Source organism: Hypanus sabinus, chromosome 27, assembly GCF_030144855.1.
Source record: "Hypanus sabinus isolate sHypSab1 chromosome 27, sHypSab1.hap1, whole genome shotgun sequence".
Taxonomy (NCBI): Eukaryota; Metazoa; Chordata; class Chondrichthyes; order Myliobatiformes; family Dasyatidae; genus Hypanus; species Hypanus sabinus.
In genome coordinates this window covers 27291115-27310803 of record NC_082732.1, presented here as the reverse complement: position 1 = coordinate 27310803, position 19689 = coordinate 27291115, and positions in this window count along the sequence as shown.

Here is a 19689-nt window from a genome sequence, read left to right as displayed (position 1 = left end):
GTCAGAGCAATTACATCAATACCCAATCGATTATTCTTTTAATTTATGAAAACTAAGTCATAAATATTGTTCAGTAAACTGTTAAGAATGCTCAAGTTGTTCTTTGAGCATTATATGTTTGGGGGGCGGGGGGTGTGGTTAAGAACTTGTGAACATTTTGGATTGAAACCCTGTATCAGAACCCAATGCAGCATCTTGTCCCAAAAATCGGTAAATTAGTTTCCCTTACAGATGCTGCTTGACTTGATGAGTTCCTTCTGCAGATTTTTGCAGTCATTTGTGTTTCCATTACAAAGTTGGTGTTTGATCTTAATTATAAATACAAGAGATTCTGCAGATGCTGGAAATGCAGAGTAACACACAATGCTGGAGGAACTCGGCAAGTCAGGCAGCATCTATGGGGGAAAATAAACAGTCAACGATTTGGGCCAAGACCCTTCATCAGGACTCCTGGTTTGACTTTAATTGTTTGGGATTTCTCTAAAGTTCCAGACAAAATGACTCAGGGTCATAGTGTGGACAAGGCTGCTCTTTCTTTAACTTTCCAACAGTCATAAAATGTTGGTGTATTTTAGTTCAATGTTGACTGTACTTCAATCAACAAATGGTAGAATTGTTAGAATGTCTCTGTTCTCCTCTCTATGCACCTGCATTTCCTTCAATATGGAACACACATCAGATAAACCTAGTTGGTAGTTTAGTGCTGTTGTGTGATGTGCGTATATTAATAAATTTAGGTCCAGCATGCATGCTGAAAACTTGCACAAGTTATTCAGCAGTTTTGTAGATTGGGATAAGTCAAATATTTGCAGTAAAATTGGAAGAACCTTGAAAGAAATTGTTGAGTGAACTCAGCCTTTTCTCCTTGGATGAGGATGAGAGGTGACCTGATAGAGGTGTATAAGATGATGAGAGGCACTGATCATATAGATAGCCAGAGGCTTTTTCCCAGGACTGAAATGGTTGTCACAAGAGGACACAGGTTTAAGGTGCTGGGATGTAAGTACAGAGGAGATGTCAGGGGTAAGTTTTTTACTCAGAGAGTGATGAGTGCGTGGAATAGGCTACCAGCAACGGTGGTGGAGGCAGATATGATAGAGTCTTTTAAGAGACTTTTGGATAGGTACATGGAGCTTAGAAAAATAGAGGGTTATGGATAAGCCTAGTAATTTCTAAGGTAGGGACATGTTTGGCACAACTTTGAGGGCCGAAGAGCCTGTATTGTGCTGTAGGGTTTCTATGTTTTCAGAACAGAATCACTGACAAAACAGGTCTTTGCCATTTTTCCATCAGTTCTGCTAACCTTTTAACAATACTATTAGCACAAATTCTTTCCTACAGACTCTATTTACCCAACTTCTCACCTTTCTTTTAAGTGCAGCTATATACAGTGGATTCCAATTAACTTGTGACAATTAAGGGATGCCCCAATTAGCTGGTTTCATGTAGTTAAAAAGGTATATAAACGAACTACTGTTTAACCAAGTAACAGATTATGCATTTAAATGAAAAACAGAACAAATTAAAACACTGCCAATGCTATTACAGTCCTATAACATTGTGTACTAGTTCCTAATAGTTATCAACAGAGGAATTCATTTGGGATATGCTACTGCGCATTGGGGTGTCCAAGGAGGGGTAGCACCTCTGGTGAAGGAGTTTGTCGTGTCCATTCTGGGACAGCTCACTCACCTTTGGCCCTCGCTGGACAGACACACAGCTTTCACCTGTGGCTCCAAGTAACTGTTTGCATGTGACAGCGGCCACCCCCCCCCCCCCCCACACCACTTCATGAAGCAGGCCAAATCAGGTGAGATTAGCCAGTAGGCCACATACCCCAGTGAAATAGGGACATGCTTTTCCTAGCGTGTGAAGTCAACTCCAGCAGACTGGTTGGATGAGATCAACATGGAGATCCAACAGCCAAGAAGATGGTTCTGCAATGCTTTGTGGAGAGCAAGAGTTATGATAAGGCACAGAAAAATCCATGGTTGTCAACTGCAACCAAGGAAAATCCCAGTTTGTTTCACCTATTCATACCACAGAACCCAGACTCCTGATACGAAGAGAGTAGAATTGTCCCAGTGCAATGGCTTTTCCACTTTAAAGTCTCTCTTACACAGGTTTCACTGTCATCATCGATACAACAGATAACCAACATGTTGCCATTTTCTTTTGATTGACTGTAAGTGAACAAAGTCAGCACAGACACCTAGTGCAGATAATAAACTGCCTTCATTCAATGCTTTTGGTGATTGCATCCCTTTCATTTTCATCATAATATTCAAGATGATTGTCAATATCTTCAAATTCTTGAAAGCCTAAATGGTTGAAACTGCAGTGAGCAAAACAATTCTCAATTGTCTTACTGCTTATGTCTCATTAACTATCAGTGACAAAACACAAGCACTTTGAAAACAAACACAAGCAAACAATGCTATTTAAAAACTGCTTGCTTTAAGCATGGTCAAATGAGCACACAGATTTATGTAACTGACCCTAGTTAGAAACTGTTCAGCAACAGTCTCCTGTCCCAATTAAGTACTGTAGTGTCCTAAATAAACAAAGGGATTCCTGACTATTTTCTTGATTAGATTTTGTTCTTTAAATGTTGCCCAAAACAAGCATTTGCCTCAATAAAATGATAGATCAATTAATTGGAATCCACTGTACTTCCAATCCATTCTTTCATTGTGTCAAAGGATGAACTACAAAAAATATTAAATACCATGATGATCAGACTGAGATGTTCCTGCATGTTTTGACATTTCTCATTGATACCAGTATACATGATTGTAAAAGACAGCCCTAATATCATAACAACTTATTCACTTTGTTTATTTCCTGCCAATAATGCACCATCATTATTGGATACTGCATTATTGTATCTTCATTGGTGACATTGCCATCATCCTTTTTCCCTTCAATTGGACAATTCTCTATCTAATATAACTTTGTGTTACTTTTTGGGAGAATTACTCAACAAAACTATGAGTAGGGCTAAAAATCTCAAGCAAAATGTAGGATTTAATAAATTTTCTATAACTATTTAACAGTTCAAGTATCAATGTATAACTTAGTTGAGAGTGTGCTCTTTAAAGAAAGAGTTCTGTTGTTCATAATACTGATACTTGTTTCTCTGTCTCGCATGGGACTGGGAACAGCACAGACTGGTGGAAATCAACCAACTGTGCAGTGCTTTAGAGTGAAATAAGCTCCTTGGAATGTGACGATAATTTCAGATCAGGGCTGAAAATATGACACACAGGACTGTGTCCAAAATACTGAAGAGTACAGGGGGAGCTGGGGTGGGGCTACAGTCAGTATTATGGAGAAACATGCTTCCAAGTTCTTGTGGGTAGAACTACAGCCCCACAGAACCACTCTATACACGACAGATTTGAAACACATTAATTCCCCAGTAAACTCCTATACCTGTCTCTCTTTAATAAACTCTAATGATTATGAAACTGCTTTGTTCCAGCTTACTAGTTTCCCAGAAGATTTTTAAAACAAGTTTAATTACTTATAAATATATGCAAATCAGTTTTATGCTAATGTAAGTGGCCATTCCAAATGCATGAAGATTTGCCTCCATCTAGTCAGCCTGGAGTTCTTCAGCACTTGGTGTTTCTAACTTCTATCAGTTCAGATTTTTCTCCTTCTTCTTTAGCAGCACTGCTTTAAGTCTTGACAAATGTCCAGATGCATGGAACAGAAAATTCTGTGTTTAGCTTTATTTGCACGATACGTATTGGTAAACTTCACCGACTCCACACAGATGGAAAATGAAAATGAATCAGTCTTAAAATACTGTAACAGATTGGAGGAGTTAAAATTGTAAGTTCTGAAAAAATGAACACTGGAATAATTTGAGCAAGGGATCTTACTGTGACAAATGTGGTAAAACTATGTCTTTCTGCCATTGCATGTTGGAGGTCATTACTGAGAATTTAAGACTTTCTAGAGATAGAACCATAGAACATTACAGCACAGAAACAGGCCTTTTGGCCCTTCTTGGCTGTGCCGAACCATTTTTCTGCCTAGTCCCACTGACCTGCACCTGGACCATATCCCTCCAAACCCCTCTCATCCATATACCTGTCCAAGTTTTTCTTAAATGTTAGAAGTGAGCATTTACCACTTCATCTGTCAGCTCATTCCACACTCGCACCACTCTCTGTGTGAAGAACCCCCCCCCCATGTTCCCTTTAAACTTTTCCCCCTTCACCCATGTTCTCTTGTTTTTTTCTCCCCTAACCTCAGTGGAAAAAGCCTGCTTGCATTCACTCTATCTATATCCATCATAATTTTATATACCTCTATCAAATCTTCCCTCATTCTTCTGCGCTCCAGGGAATAAAGTTCTAACCTATTCAACCTTTCTCTGTAATTCAGTTTCTCAAGTGCCTGTAACATACTATAAAACATATCCCGTCCTTCTATGGTTACTTCTACTACAACACATTTTTTTCTGAAAATTGTGAGATACATTTGTTGGTGTTGCATTGTCAAACACATGACAGTCAGGTTCACTCTATCAACACCAAGGCCTTCAGAAATGGTTAATGACTTCTTGGCATGTGACTCCAATAAGGTAACAAGGAAACTTAAAGGCTAAGCAAGTGTTTTTGTAGGAAATGAGTGAATGGTTGAAAATATGACCAATAGGGAATATAAAAATTGGGGTAAAAATATTAGAAATACTGAGATTGGGAACATTTGTTGTTCAAAGGCCAATATGTTCTTGTATACAAGTCACTCAAAGCCTACATCAGATGCAGCGGGCATCTACATGCTGGTATGTGGCCTCTTTGGCTAGAGAATTTAAAAATAAGAGTAAAGACTTTGTACTACAATTATCTGGGGCCTTGGTGAGACCACATTTGGAATGTGATCAATGGCAGTGATCATAAAATGATGGAATTTACCCTGCAATTTGAGAGGGAGAAGCTAAAGACAAATGTGTCAGTACTATAGTGGGGTAAAGAAAATTGCAGAGGCAGGAGGGAAGAGCTGCCTGCCCAAAGTTGATTGGAAAAAGGGAGGATGGCAGAATGGCAATGGCTTGGAGCAATTTGGAGGGTGCAGAATAAATAGATTTCAAAGAAAAAGATGTATTCTAAAAGCAGGATGACACAACAAGCAAAGTCAAAACCAACATAAAAGCAAAAGAGAGGGCATATAACACAGCAAAAATTGGAAGGAAGTTAGAGGATTAGGAAGCTTTTTTAAAAAACAACTAAAAAGCCACAAGAATGGAAAAGATGAAACATGAAGGTAAGCTAGCCAATAATAACAAAAAGAACACCAAAGGTTTTTCACATACATAAAGAGTGAAAAACAGTCAGTAGATATCAGACCAATTGAAAATGACACTGGAGGGGTAGTAACGGGGACAGATAAATGGTGGACAGGTTAAGTATTTTGTATCAGACTTCACTGTGGAAGGTAGTAGCAGAATGCCAGAAGTTCGAGAGTGTCAGAGGGCAGAAGAAGAATGTGCTCGGAAAGCTGAAAGCTCTGAAAGCAGTTAAGTCACCTGGTCCAGATGGACTTCGTCCCAGGGTTCAGAAAGAGGTATCTGAAGAGATTGTGGAGGCATTAGTAATGATTTTTCAAGAATCACTAGAGTCTGGCATGGTTCTGGAGGACAGAAAAATTGCAAATGTCACTCCAAGAAGGGAGGGAGGCAGATGAAAGTAAATTATAGGTCAACTAGCCTGACCTCAGTGGTTAGGGAGATATTGGAGTCAATTGTTAAAAATGAAGTTTCAGGGTTTTGGGGGACACATGGTAAAATAGGCCACAGTTTGCCAGATCTGTTGGAACTCTTCGGGGAAATAACAAGCAGGATAGACAAAGGATAATTAGTAGATATTGTACATTTGGAGTTTTAGAAGACCTTTAACAAGGTACCACACATGAGGCTGCTTAGCAAGATAAGAGCCCATGGTGTTACAGGGAAGATAGTAGGATGGATAGAGCATAGGTGATTGGCAGGAAGCAAAGAGAGGGAATAAAGGGAGCCTTTTCTGATTGGATGCCAGTGACCAGTGATTTGCTGCAGGGCTCAGAGTTGAGATGCTTGTTTTTACATTGTCAGTGTTTTGGATTATGGAATTAATGGCTTTGTGGCCAAGTTTGTAGACAATATGAAGATAGGTGGAGGGTCAGGTAATGTTGAAGAATCAGTGAGTCTGCAGAAGAGAAAGATTAGGCGAATAGGCAAAGAAATGGCAGATGGAATAGTGTCAGGAAGTATATGGTTATGTACTTTGTTAGAAAGAATAAAAGCATAGACTATTTTCTGAACAGGGAGAAAATTCAAAAATCCAAGGTGCAAAAGGACTTGGGAGTTCTCGTGCAGGATTCCCTAAAGGTGAACTTGCAGGTTGAGTTGGTGGTGAGATAAATGAAATGTTAGCATTCATTTCAAGATGACTAGAATTTAAAAAGAAGGATGTAATGCTGAGGCTTTATAAGGCAGTGGTGAGGCCTCATTTGGAGTATTGAGAGCACTTTTGGGCCCTTATCTAGGAAAGGGTGTGCTGACATTGGAGAGGGTTTGGAGGTTCACAAAAATGATTCTAGGAATGAAAGGCTTATCATATGAGTAGTGTTTGATGGCTCTGGGCCTATACTTGCTAGAATTTAGAAGAATGAGGGGGAATCCCATTGAAACCTATTGAATGTTGAAAGGCTAGAAAGAACACATGTGGAGAGGATGTTTCCTGCAGTGGGAGAGTCTAAGACCAGAGGGCACAGCCTCAAAATAGAGGGACATCCATTTAGAATGGAGATGAGAAGAAATTTCTCTTGCCAGTGGGTGGTGAATCTATGGAATTCATTGCTACAAATAGCTGTGGATTCCAAGCCATTGAGTGTATTTAAGGCAGAGATTCTTGATAAATTAGGGCATAAAAAGTTATAGGGAGAAGGCAGGAGACTGGAGTTGAGAAGGAAATGGATCATCTATGATCAACTGGCAGAGCAAACTTAATGGGCCAAATGCCTAATTCTGCTCCTACTGTGTGTCTTATGGTAACACACACAAAATGCTGGTGGAACGCGGCAGGCCAGGCAGTATCTATAGGGAGAAGCACTGTCGACGTTTCGGGCCAAGACCCTTCGTGTCTTATGGTCTTATGTTATGCACAATTTCGGTCTCTCATAGCATCACTGTCGTAAAAGTTTACCAGACTGGAATGGCAATATATCATATGAGGAGAGACTACATAGACCAGCATCTGTGCATCAGAGTTTAGAAGAAAGAGAGGTTACATTATTAAAACATACAAATTTCTTAGAGGGCTCATCAAGATATAAGATGCTTTCTCTGAACAAGGAATCTTAAAATAGGACTTACAGTCTCAAAACAAGGTTCTGGCCTTTTCAGACTGATGCAAAGGGACATTTCTTAACTCAGTTGGTGGTGAACTTTCGGAATTCTCAGTTAAGGGGGGCTATGTTATGGAATGCATTCAAAAATTATTAGACTGAGAGGTAGCAAATTAAAAATGGAAGATCAGCTTTGACCTTGATGAATGACTGAGCAAGCAAGAAGATGGTAACCAGCCTTTTCTTGCCCTTATTTCTTATGCTTTCAAATAGGATAATTTTTAAGATCAGGATGCCGAAGAAATTATCAATGTCACTGTTGTAAAGCAAACCATTAATAACTCTTCCTCCAATGTGGGGTACTTTATTCTGATGAAGAGTACAGGAGCTCTTTCCACAGATGCTACCTGACCTGCAAAATGTTTCCAGCATTTGATATCTGTACTTCAGATTTCAGCATCGACAATTTCTCATTTTTCTTTAAGCTATGGGGCATGTTCAGGCAGCTAATTATCTCCCTGATGTGAGCTCTGTTTAACCAAATCCTCCAGTGAGCATCTGGAGTACTGTATACCATTTTGTTCCCCTTAGTTAAGAAAAATATATGCTGGCACTAGATACCATTCAGAAGAGATCTCAATGGGATGGGATGGTTATCTACCATGAATGACTAAAAAGTTAACTCTGCATTACTTAGAGCCGTGATTCCCAAAGGGGATGATACGTCCAAAGGGAGTGTTAGGGGAAACAGAAGTCATCAGGGGCATTGAAGATTCTTGGTGGGGGGGAGGCAGTAAGTAGTACCCTAATTTGAGGCATGAGACCTGACCAACTGTGTTAACTTGCTGGCATTGTCAACAATCCAAGAGGCATTCCCAGTTTGTGTTAATTCTTTATTTCAGTTTAGCACATTAATGATGGTTAAATATGTATGGCACAATCTCTAGGTCTGAAGGCAAGGAAGCCTTGAATTCTAATGCTGCTAAGAAGCACAAGCTACAGAAAGTGTGTCAATACTATGTTACATACCTGGAGTATGGTTTTATTCTGTTCCTGCCAGATCAGCGATGCCCCATGTGTCTTATTTCTAATTGTACTGTCTAATGAAGCCTTGACACCATCAAGATTGCAGGAGGACTTCTCTAAAAGACACTCTGAAAAGGTTACTTATGGTATTACGCAGTTCCAGAAGATGAAAGCAGCATTTGAAAAGCATTGCACACTCAAGTCATTTGCCAAGAAAGCTAAAAGTGACCTTGATTGTGGTCTCATTGCTTCTTATACATTTCTAAAATGAAAGTGAAGTGTGGAAAACCTCATACAATTAGTGAATGATTAATAATGCCTGCTGTATCAGAAGAGCTCATCACTGTTCTCAAAATAGATACCAGTATTTTAAAATCAATTCTTCTGAATAACTCTGCAGCTCGACATATTAACGAAATGAGTGAAGATGTTGAGTATCAACTAGGCACAGAGCTACAAAAATCAGAATTTGGAATACAACTGGGTGAGCCAACTGTGCGAGATGAGGCATTGCTAATGACATAGGTATGGTTTATCAAAATGCAAAAAGTTAAAAACAAATTATCAATGGAGAATCAGTCTACGATAAGCTCAAACTGTATATTGGGGATAAAAGTATTCCAATTAGGAACATGGTTTCTTGTACAACAGATGAAGAACTATATTACAGGTCCCCATGCTGGTTTAGTGGCATTTATGAAAAATAAATTCCAAGTCTGTTTGCAACCCATTGTGTAATTCATTGTCAGCATCTCGCCGTCAAAAACCTCAGCCAGACTTTTCTCAAGAATAACTCTTGTAATATCTGCTAGCAACAAAATTAAAGCACATCCATTAAATAGCAGAGTATTTCACCATTTACGCCAAGTTAACAATGAACAGTTTGAATGCTTGCTTCTTCACACTGGAATGAATTGGCCATCAAAAGCTGCTGCTTAAAACCTTTCTTAGATCTTTTTGACACTGTGGTTGATTTTTTTGCTCAGTCGACTGGAGCTTGGGAAACAAGGTTGGACTTCTACTAGCCAATCTGTATGGCAAAATGAACATTCTAAATGTGAAACTGCAGGGTGAGAGTTTCAGTTTAATCTAAGCAAAAAGTGCAGTTTCCACTTCTATTGGAAAATTGGAAGATATAAGCAAAACATTGGGAGAAGAATGTTCTCATAGTTTCAGTGCATGGAAAATATGGCGCTCTCTTTCACAGATGGTGATTTGCAAGAGTACTGCTTATACCTGCTGTCACTGAAGAAGGATTTTCAGAATCAATTCAAGGATTTGTACTATCTCGAAACTCCAGACTGGGTAATAAAGCCATTTCTTTGCAAGGTGAGAGAACAGGAAGAGAACTTCCAAGAACAAATTATTGAAATTCAGAATGAAGAAGCAAAAAACTTTTCAAAATGCTACTTTTGTGGTACGTATTTACGTTGTCTTTTCAAGTTCCCTGGCCTTTGGAAAAGAGCCAAACTGCTTTTCATTCCATCCTCCTACTCCGTTGAAAGAGGCTGCAGTGCAGTGAACCACATACTCATAAAAACAGAAACTGCTTGGACATTGTTACACATAGGACTTAAGGCTTGAACCAGATATTTCAACTCTTGCTAAAAACCATCACACTCGAGGATCACATTGATATCAAAACTGCTGTACAGCGCACAGATACCATGTAAGCTAGGTTTAAAGACAAATAAAAATTTAAAGAGTCATTTTATTAGCATATGGTAGGCATGTTTTTACACTATGGCAGCACTGGAAAGTGCCTTAGGGGGCTGTTGGGCTAAAAAAGGTTGGGAAATGCTGACTTAAGAGTTTAGCATAATGCATTGTAGCCTTTTTGACATACAAGATATCCAAAGGGCACGACTGGGAAGATGTTGAGGTATTTCTGCTTGAGTGAAGGAATATAGTTACAAGTTTAAGGGCAATCATTTAAAAGTGAGGTACTTTGGAATTTTTCTCCCAGATGGTGGTGAATTTTTGGAATTTTCTACTTCAAAGGGTTGTAGATGAACAGAGATATTATGGAAGGGGTTGAAATTTTTTGAAACATCGCTGAACTGAGAACTATGCTGAACTGACACAAGAGCAGAAAGGCCTGAGGTAGGTTAGGCAGCCACATAGCCATGGTGGAGCCAGGTGTACAACTACTGCTCCTATTTTCTTGCATTTCAATAAAAAAATGTTGAAAAAGCATCATTAAAAACAATAGTCCCCATTATACTTAAAAACGTAATGTAATCATTTTGTGTTCATTTAATAGTAGGTAATTGCTCCCAGACTGGAACACTGCTCGTTAATTCATTTCACTTCAGACCCATAAACCTAACGGGAAGCTGAAGAAATAAGCAGCGCCCAGCAGGAAGGTAAATGATAGCTCCACAATGCTGATAATTCTTCTTTCATAATCCTTGTTGGCCACGTTTAAGAATCTATCTCTTCTATCTCAGTAGTCTCCACCAGGTGCCTAGAGTCTCCTTCTCAGCCCAGCACACAGACGTGAACATGAAGTGCGACTTGTCCGAAACTCGCAGCCGCATAGTTGCACTGGACACGCATGAGTCCTTCGAATAGGTCCCTGCGGTCCCGGACCGATTGGCTGTAAAGGGTTGTGGGCTGTTAGAGCAGAACGATCAAAACTCCCGACACCCTCCTGCCTTCCCCCGGCGCGCGCCGGTTTTCAGCTGACGTGGCCGTCGTTCCTCCAATCACCGGCTCGGATCTTCCCGCTCCCGGGCTCTCGAGCCGCGGCACTTGAGGATGCCCGCGCGGTGGGAAACTCCATGTTGGATCTGAGGTGCGCCTGAGCGGAAAAGGTGTTCGGTCTTGACAACGTACCAACCCTGAAATCGGACAAAATACAACAGAGTTAATATCAACAGTGTGTAGGAGAAATGACTGAGACGGGGTAACACACTCGCCGGAGCCAGATACTCTGAGGCTGCACGAGTGTGGGTTATTTTAGTACTTCGTTCTGAACTATCGTCACGGTGCAGAAACAAGCTCCAGTGGGGAGGAAAAGTTTCTAAGAGTGGAGAAATCTTGCTCCAGTTAAATGGGACCCTGGTGAGGCCACATCTGAAGTATGAAGAATCGTAGTGAGGGCTCGCCAAATTGATAGAAGATCAAAGAAAAAATGCAGAGAACATTGCAGGACCGCTTTAGGTCAAAGATCCATCCATTGAAATCAGTTCTAACGTAGGTCTTACTGCTGCTGTGTTAACTTTGTTTCTCTTTTCACACATGTCTATCCTGCTGAGTGTTTCCAGTTTTTTTGTTTTCTGTTTCATCAGAGGGCATGTTTTGATGGGATGTTTGGGTAGATCTGGTTTATATTCATTTGAGTTTGGAAGAATAAATGGCGATCGCACAGAAAATTACAAAATTCTTCTCGGACTTGACATACAGGAGTTTGTCATAAATGGGATATTTCAAACCAAGGTTTCAGGTCTCAGAATAAGGAGAACACCCATCAAGGACAATATTCTACATTCTTTTAATGTTTCCATATACTTAGGCAGGGCATGATCTGCCTGGACGACACGCAAATAAGTGTATCCCACTACACGTGATAATAAATACAGGCAGTACCTGAGTTACGAATGTCAGACTTACAAATGACTTGTATTTATGAACTGAGGAAGAAGAACGCCATCCGCTATTTTAAGTCAGATCATGATGCTGTCTGCCATTTTACATTGTTGCCATGGACACTGTGTTGAGTGTGCAACTTTGTATTTGGCTTAAATTTCTTTTAGCAAGAGTCACCATGACTCCACCCCTTTCCAGTCAGCACCACCCCCACTTGTCCCATTTAACCTGTCTCAGTGCGGTAGACTTTAGGACCCAGGGAATTCAGTGCAATGGACTTTAAGACCAGGCAGAGCTCAGGACCCATGGCCCACGATGTTTCTGTTCCGTTGACAGAAAACGATCACGATTGAAAATAAAGTGGAAATAATAAAGTGACTGGAAAGAGATGAAATGCCATTGGTCATTGGAAAAGCATCAGGCTACAGTCAGTCAACGATCGGAACAATTTTAGGATAAAGTGAGAATAATGGAGCATGTGAAAGGCCCTGTCCCAATTAAAGCTACAATTATTACTAAGCAACACAGTGGTTTAATTATTGAAATGCATATGTTTCTTAAGTCTTTTTGTATGCATAGAAAGGTAAAATATATACTATATACTAAGACAAACGTTTGACTAACTGATGCTAAATAATACTGGATGTAAACACAAGGAAATCTGCAGATGCTGGAAATTCAAGCAACACGCTGATGCACCAACAACAACTCTCTGAGACGTGAGGCGAGATATCGGCTTTTATTGACTGTAAGAAAGAACAAGCAGCAATTGACCACCATGCTACATCCTGGAGACTGAGGGCAGGGCTCAGGCCTCAATCGCCTTTATACCAGGGTCTGTGGGAGGAGCCACAGGAGCAGTCAGCAGGGGGCGTGTCTAGACAGGCATATGTAGTTCACCACATTCACCCCCCCTTTGTTTTAAAAGTGAGTCCCCATGGGGCGAAGTTTCTTACAAGTTAAGTCTATCAGGTGGTCGAATCTGTCACTGCGATCTACGTAGCACTGGCTGTGATTGCACGGGTGCCAGTGATGATTGCACCAGAGATGGTGGTTGTGCTGGTTCCAGCCTAACTGGAGGTGTCAGCCCACAAGGCACCAGTGATCCCTCATGCCTGGTATATGCCCGTGCGAGACACGGAGTGTCGTGAGGAGTCTGTGTAGGGCTCGGTGTGCGCAGTGTCACCTCAGGTACGGGGTTCATAGTTACTGTGGAGTGTTCGGGGTAGTGGTCTGCTGCTCCTACGGGCGCCAGGTCGCGGACGGAGACCGTGTCCTCCCGCCCATCAGGTAAGATCACGTAAGCATACTGGGGGTTCGCATGTAAAAGGTGAACCCTCTTGACCAGCGGGGAGTATTTATTGCTCCTCACATGTTTCCGGAGCAGCACTGGCCCTGGGGATGTCAGCCAAGCCCGTAGGGTGGTCCCAGTGGCAGACTTCCTGGGAAAAGAGATTAGGCGCTCGTGAAGGTGGCATTGGTGGACGTACATAACAGGGAGCAGAGAGAGTGGAGTGTCTCTGGGAGGACCTCCTGCCATTGAAAGACCGGCAACCCTTTTGACTTAAGGGCTAAAAGTGTGGCCTTCCACACTGTGGCATTCTCCCTCTCCACCTGTCCATTTCCCTGGGGATTATAGCTTGTGGTCCTACTAGTAGCAATGCCCCTAGCCAACAGGTACTGGCGCAACTCGTCACTCATAAAGGAGGACCCTCTATCACTGTGGATATAGCAGGGATATCCGAACAGAGTGAAGAGCTGGCGCAGGGCTTTTATGACGGATGTGGCAGTGGTGTCAGGGCAGGGGATGGCAAAGGGGAACCGCGAGTACTCGTCGATAATGTTGAGAAAGTAGACATTGCGGTCAGTGGAGGGAAGGGGGCCCTTAAGGTCAACACTCAGTCACTCAAAGGGGCGGGTGGCCTTGATAAGTTGCACTTTTTCAGGATGGTAGAAGTGCGGTTTGCACTCAATGCAGACTTGGCAGTCCCTGGTCATCGTCCTGATGTCCTCAAGGGAGTACGGCAGGTTCCGGGCTTTCATGAAATGGTAAAGCCGGGTGACCCCCGGGTGGCAAAGATGTGCATGGAGGGCGTATAGCTGGTTGAGCTGTGCGCTGGCACACGTTCCCCAGGATAGGGCATCAAGGGGCTCATTGAGCCTTCCAGGCCAGTACAGGATGTCATAGTTGTAAGTGGAGGGTTCTATTCTCCACCGCAAAATTTTATCATTTTTGATTTTGCCCCGCTGTTGGTTGCTGAACACGAACACAACTGAGCGCTGGTTGGTCAGCAAGGTGAACCGTTTGTCGGCGAGATAGTGCCTCCAGTGCCTAATAGCTTCCACTATGACCTGGGCTTCTTTCTCCACTGCAGAGTGCCGAATTTCAGAGCCTTGAAGGGTATGAGAGAAGAATGCTACTGGCCTGCCTGCCTGATTGAGGGTAGCAGCCAGCGCAAAGTCAGAGGTGTCACTCTCTACTTGGAAGGGAATGGTCTCATCCACCACATGCATCGTTGCTTTGGCAGTGTCCCCTTTAATGCAGCTGAACGCCTCGGCAGAGAGGGGAAATGTGGTAGACTTGACCAGGGGGCGGGCCTTGTCTGCATAATGGGGGACCCATTGGGCATAATAGGAAAAGAATCCCAGGCACCGTCTGAGAGCTTTGAGGGTGGTCCGGGTCAATAAAACTCTCAGTGCTGCCCGTGTCAAACAGGCAGCTAGTCCTGTTCCCCTCCACCAGGATGTCCATCATTGACCTTGCAAGCTGGTGTGGGGTGCTTTGGTCGAGGGTTACAGAGGCCAGAGTTGAACTGCCGTCTTGGTGCCCGGTAAGCACCGGTGGGTCGGGGGTGGGGCGATGTGGCGCCGACAAAGATGGCAGCCCCCATGCCTCACACGCAGCGCTGCCCGACCCCGCTCGTAGTTTAGACTTACAGACCTTGGTGAAATGGCCCTTCTTCCCACAACTGGAACAGGTCGCTTCTCAGGCCAGGCAGCGTTTTCGGGGGTGCTTTTCGAGTCCGCAGAAGTAACACTGCGCGGACTTGCCCTAGATAATAATATTTTGTACTTCATGGCAGACTCAGTCACTGGAATCTGTTCCAAGTATGATTGGAAGCATGCAAGCTAGAGTTCAAAGGCAAGAGCTGCTTCGGAGACTTGCGGATCAAGGTCTAATTTTTCTGGACGTAAAATGCTGTCCATGGTTTAAACTTCCAGTCAATAAAATTGATGCACCATCGATAACTCTCTGAGACATGAGGCGAGATATCGGCTTTTATGGACTGGAAGAAAGAACAAGCAGCAATTGACCACCATGCTACATCCTGGAGACTGAGGGCAGGGCTCAGGCCTCAATCGCCTTTATACCGGGGTCTGTGGGAGGAGCCACAGGAGCAGTCAGCGGGGGGGGGGGGGGGGGGGGGGCGTGTCCATACAGGTATATGTAGTTCACCACACACACACAAAATGCTGGTGGAACGCAGCAGGCCAGGCAGCATCTATAGGAAGAAGTACAGTCGACATTCAGGGCCGAGACCTTTCGTCGGGACCAGATGTACCTGTTCCGACTTACATACAAATCTGACTCAAAGACTGACTCAGGAACAGAACTCATTCGTAACCCAAGGACTGCCTGCAAGGCAAAAACAATACCTGGACAGATAAGAGGAACTCTCTTCACCCAGAGTTTGGTAATTCTTTTGTAATTTTCTGACCAAGGGGATTTTGGAACCCCAATCCTGGAAACACTCAAGGTAGAGATCAATAGACTTAAATGGAGGATGAAAGGGTTTGAGGCTAGTGCAGGTTGGTGGTGTTGAGATAAAAGCTTAACTTTGAATTTATTGAAAGATAAAGGAGGAGTGAAGAAATGAATGGTTTCCTCTTACTTATAGTTTGAAGTTTGAACAAACAGCATCACTAAAGGAATTATAGAAAAGCTTATGACTAATGTAGAGAGCTCAACTCTGAAGATAGTTGGAGGAGCATAGAAGGTACAAGGGTGAAATTAAAAATGAATTGAGGCAAAAAGACATTGAAATCTATTGTTAGCAAAAATAAAGGAAAACATTAGATTCTATAAATATATGAATGAAAAAAGAATAACAAAGGGGAGAGTAGACTCTCTTAGAGACTAAAATGGTGGCCTGTGTATCAGCATATTTTGCCAGTTTTTACAAGACCATACAAATATTTAGCACAGATGGAGGATTGCTAGCACAATGTGTAAAGATTTTCATTGCTCCACTTCCCACCTTTAACTTCAACTTCAAATATCTCTCTAATTTTACTCTTAAACAACAGTTGTATCAGCCTCAAGTATATCCAGGGAAGAAATTTTATGTGAACTTGTGATATAAAATATTTTCTCTCCTTATTCTTCATTACCAATTTCATTTTGATCATCACCTCTAATTACTGATGTCTGTGATAATCAGCATCTTCCAGTGACTTAAGGGGAACAATGTTCATCATCACTTGCATGAGAAGCTGGGTTATGAACTCACTTATGTTACAATTCCTTCCAGAAATAGAGTATTTTAGAGAAATTAAAACTCAAACCTTAATGAAGAACATTTTAGGAAGGAAGAGGACGTGGCTAGGGAAAATAGATGAATCTTAGTGACACGGAAAAAAGTAAGCCAACTGGTTGAACTGGTATTTATTGTTTCTCATTTTTCTTAGGTGCTTTCTCTCCTTATTCTTCATTACCAATTTCATTTTGATCATCATCATCCCAGTGCCCAAAAAATCAGCTGTGAAGTGCCTGAATGACTATCGCCCTGTAGCGCTGACACCCATTGCCATGAAGTGCTTTGAGAGACTTGTGCTCTCACACATTAAGGCTATAGTCCCACCTGATCCGGACAAACGCCAGCTTGCCTACCGGGCAAACCGCTCCACAGAGGATGCAATCACAACAGCCCTCCATATTGCTCTGACTCACTTAGAGGAATCAAACACTTATGTTATTTGTGGACTTCAGTTCTGCATTTAACACAGTCATCCCCCATAAACTGGTCAGCAAACTGAACACTCTTGGTTCCTCCCTGTGCTCGTGGGTCAGGGACTTTCTCACAGACCCACCACAGCAAGTCAGAGTTGGTAAGCACACCTCCACCACCCACATCTTAAACACAGGCACCACGCAGGGCTGTGTGCTGAGCCCTATACTCCACACACTCTTCACACATGACTGCACCCCCATCTACACCTCCAACCCCATAACTAAATTTGTGGACGATACCCCAGTGGTTGGCCTGATCTTGGACGAGGATAAAACAGCCCACAGGCTTGAGGTGGATCATCTGACGGAGTGGTGTAAGGAGAACAATTTGGTCCTTAACTCTTCTAAAACAAAAGAGATGATCATTGACTTCAGGAGATCAAAGGACAGAGTACACACACCCCTCCATATACATGGAGAGGTAGTGGAAAGTGTGGAAAACCTAAAGTTCCTTAGAGTTATGTTGTCAAAGCGGCTGACATGGACCACCAACACCTCGCTGACATGGACCACCAACACCTCACTGACATGGACCACCAACACCTCGCTGACATGGATCATCAACACCTCGCTGACATGGACCATCAACACCTCGCCGACATGGACCACCAACACCTCGCTGACATGGATCACCAACACCTCGCTGACATGGACCACCAACACCTCGCTGACGTGGACCACCAACACCTCGCTGACGTGGACCACCAACACCTCACTGACATGGACCATCAACACCTCGCTGCTTGTAAAAAAGACACAACAAAAACTCTTCTTCCTCAGAAAGCTGAAACAGGCCAAACTCCCACAAAAGCTGTTGCTTAACTTCTTCAGAAGCACAATTGAAACCATCCTGACCAACAGCGCCACAGTGTGGTATACCAGCTGCACAGCCGCTGAGTGACAAGACCTGCATTGTGTGGTGAAGGCGGCCCAGCAAATTGTCAGGATGGAACTCCCAAGACTGGATACCATCTATTCCAGCAGACTCAGGAGGAAAGCAATCAGCATGACCACTCCCCGGCCACTCCCTGTTTGACCCGCTGCCATCCAGCAAAAGGTTCAGGACACTAAAAGCCAGATCAAATAGACTGAGGAATAGCTTCTACCCCAGAGCTGTGGCCTCCATCACACCACTCCCACAGAACAATGAGTGAAACTGTGAGCGCACACACACACACACACACACACACACACACGGACTCAAATACTTGCACTAACGGCACTTTGTGCATTACTGTGATACTCTGGTGCTCCTGCAACTTATTTTCTGCTACTTATCTATTTAATACTGTTTTTCTATTACTGTCTTGTTTTTATCTACCGCTTTGTTTAATTGCCTGAGAGGAAGCCAAACAGAGTTTGATTGTATCTATGTATAATGACAATAAAGATCATTCATGAATTCATTCATTCATTCCTGAGTGGCAGGGTGGAGCTACGTCTCTACCAAAGGAGGTGTAAGATGCTCCTTCCCTCTGCTATCCTATTGGTCACCATCAGGAACGGTGCAGCACATGCTACACAATCAGGGTCACATGAAGACATGGGAGCAGGTGATGGTCATATGAACAGCTAGTGCATATCACAAGTCCTGTTTATGTGACCACTAACACCAGGCAGACAATCTCTGAAGAGTATTGGTAATGGTTGAGGTCACTCATCTCATAAAGACACTGCCCAGAAGAAGGGAACAGCAAACCAATTCTGTAAAAAAATTGCCAAGAATAATCATGGTCAATTACCATGATTGCTCATGACATATGACACGGCACATGATGACGATGACTTTCTTCAAATTTCCCAGTGTATCAGTAAATGTCTGATCAAATGGTCCTTGTTGCCATATAAAAGAGAGGCCAATAACATAGAGATGGTGGAGCCATTCTGAGTTCCTGTTTTAAGGGCCCTGATAGTATATAGCACACTTCTGGAGTAAGATCAAAAGTCAAAGTCAAGTTTACTGTCATATGCCTAGGTGCAATGAAACTTGCAATGGCATCACAGGCACATAGCGTCTTCTAAGCATAATTCACAAGCATGACATAAATATAAATTTTATCTGAATTTTACAAGAAAGCACAACAGAAAATGAACATTATTCATTTTAGTACTAAGTGATCAAAGTGGTCATAGCATTGCTACACTGTTGGTTTAAGAACTGAATAGTTGAAGTAAAATAGTGGTGTGGGTCTTCAGGCCTCTATACTTCTTGCCTGATGGTAGCTGTGAGAACATGGCATGGTCTGATGGTGGGGAAGTTTGCTGATGGAGGTTGCCTTCAAGACGCAGCAACTTCCATTGATACTGCTGATGGAGAGGGATGTGTCTGTGATGTATTGGGTGGAGCCAACTAATTCTGCAGCTCCTGTGCATTCAAATTGCTGAACCAGACCATGATGCAAGCAGCCAGGATATTTTAAGTAGTTTGTTGGAGTGTTCAGTTAATAAGTGGAATCTCATTAACCTCCTAAAGAAATAAAGACACTGGCACACTTTACTTATGATTGCATCTAGGTGCTGGTCCCAGGACCGGCCATCCAAAATGTTGCCACCCAGGAATGTAAAGTTTCTGACTCTCTCCACCACTGATCCAACAATGTAGACTGGCATATGTTTACCTTCCTCCCATTCTTGAAGTCAACAATTAGCTTTATAGATTTGCGGACATTAAGCAAGAGATTGTTATGGCACCACTCAACCAGGTGGCCTATCTCACTGTG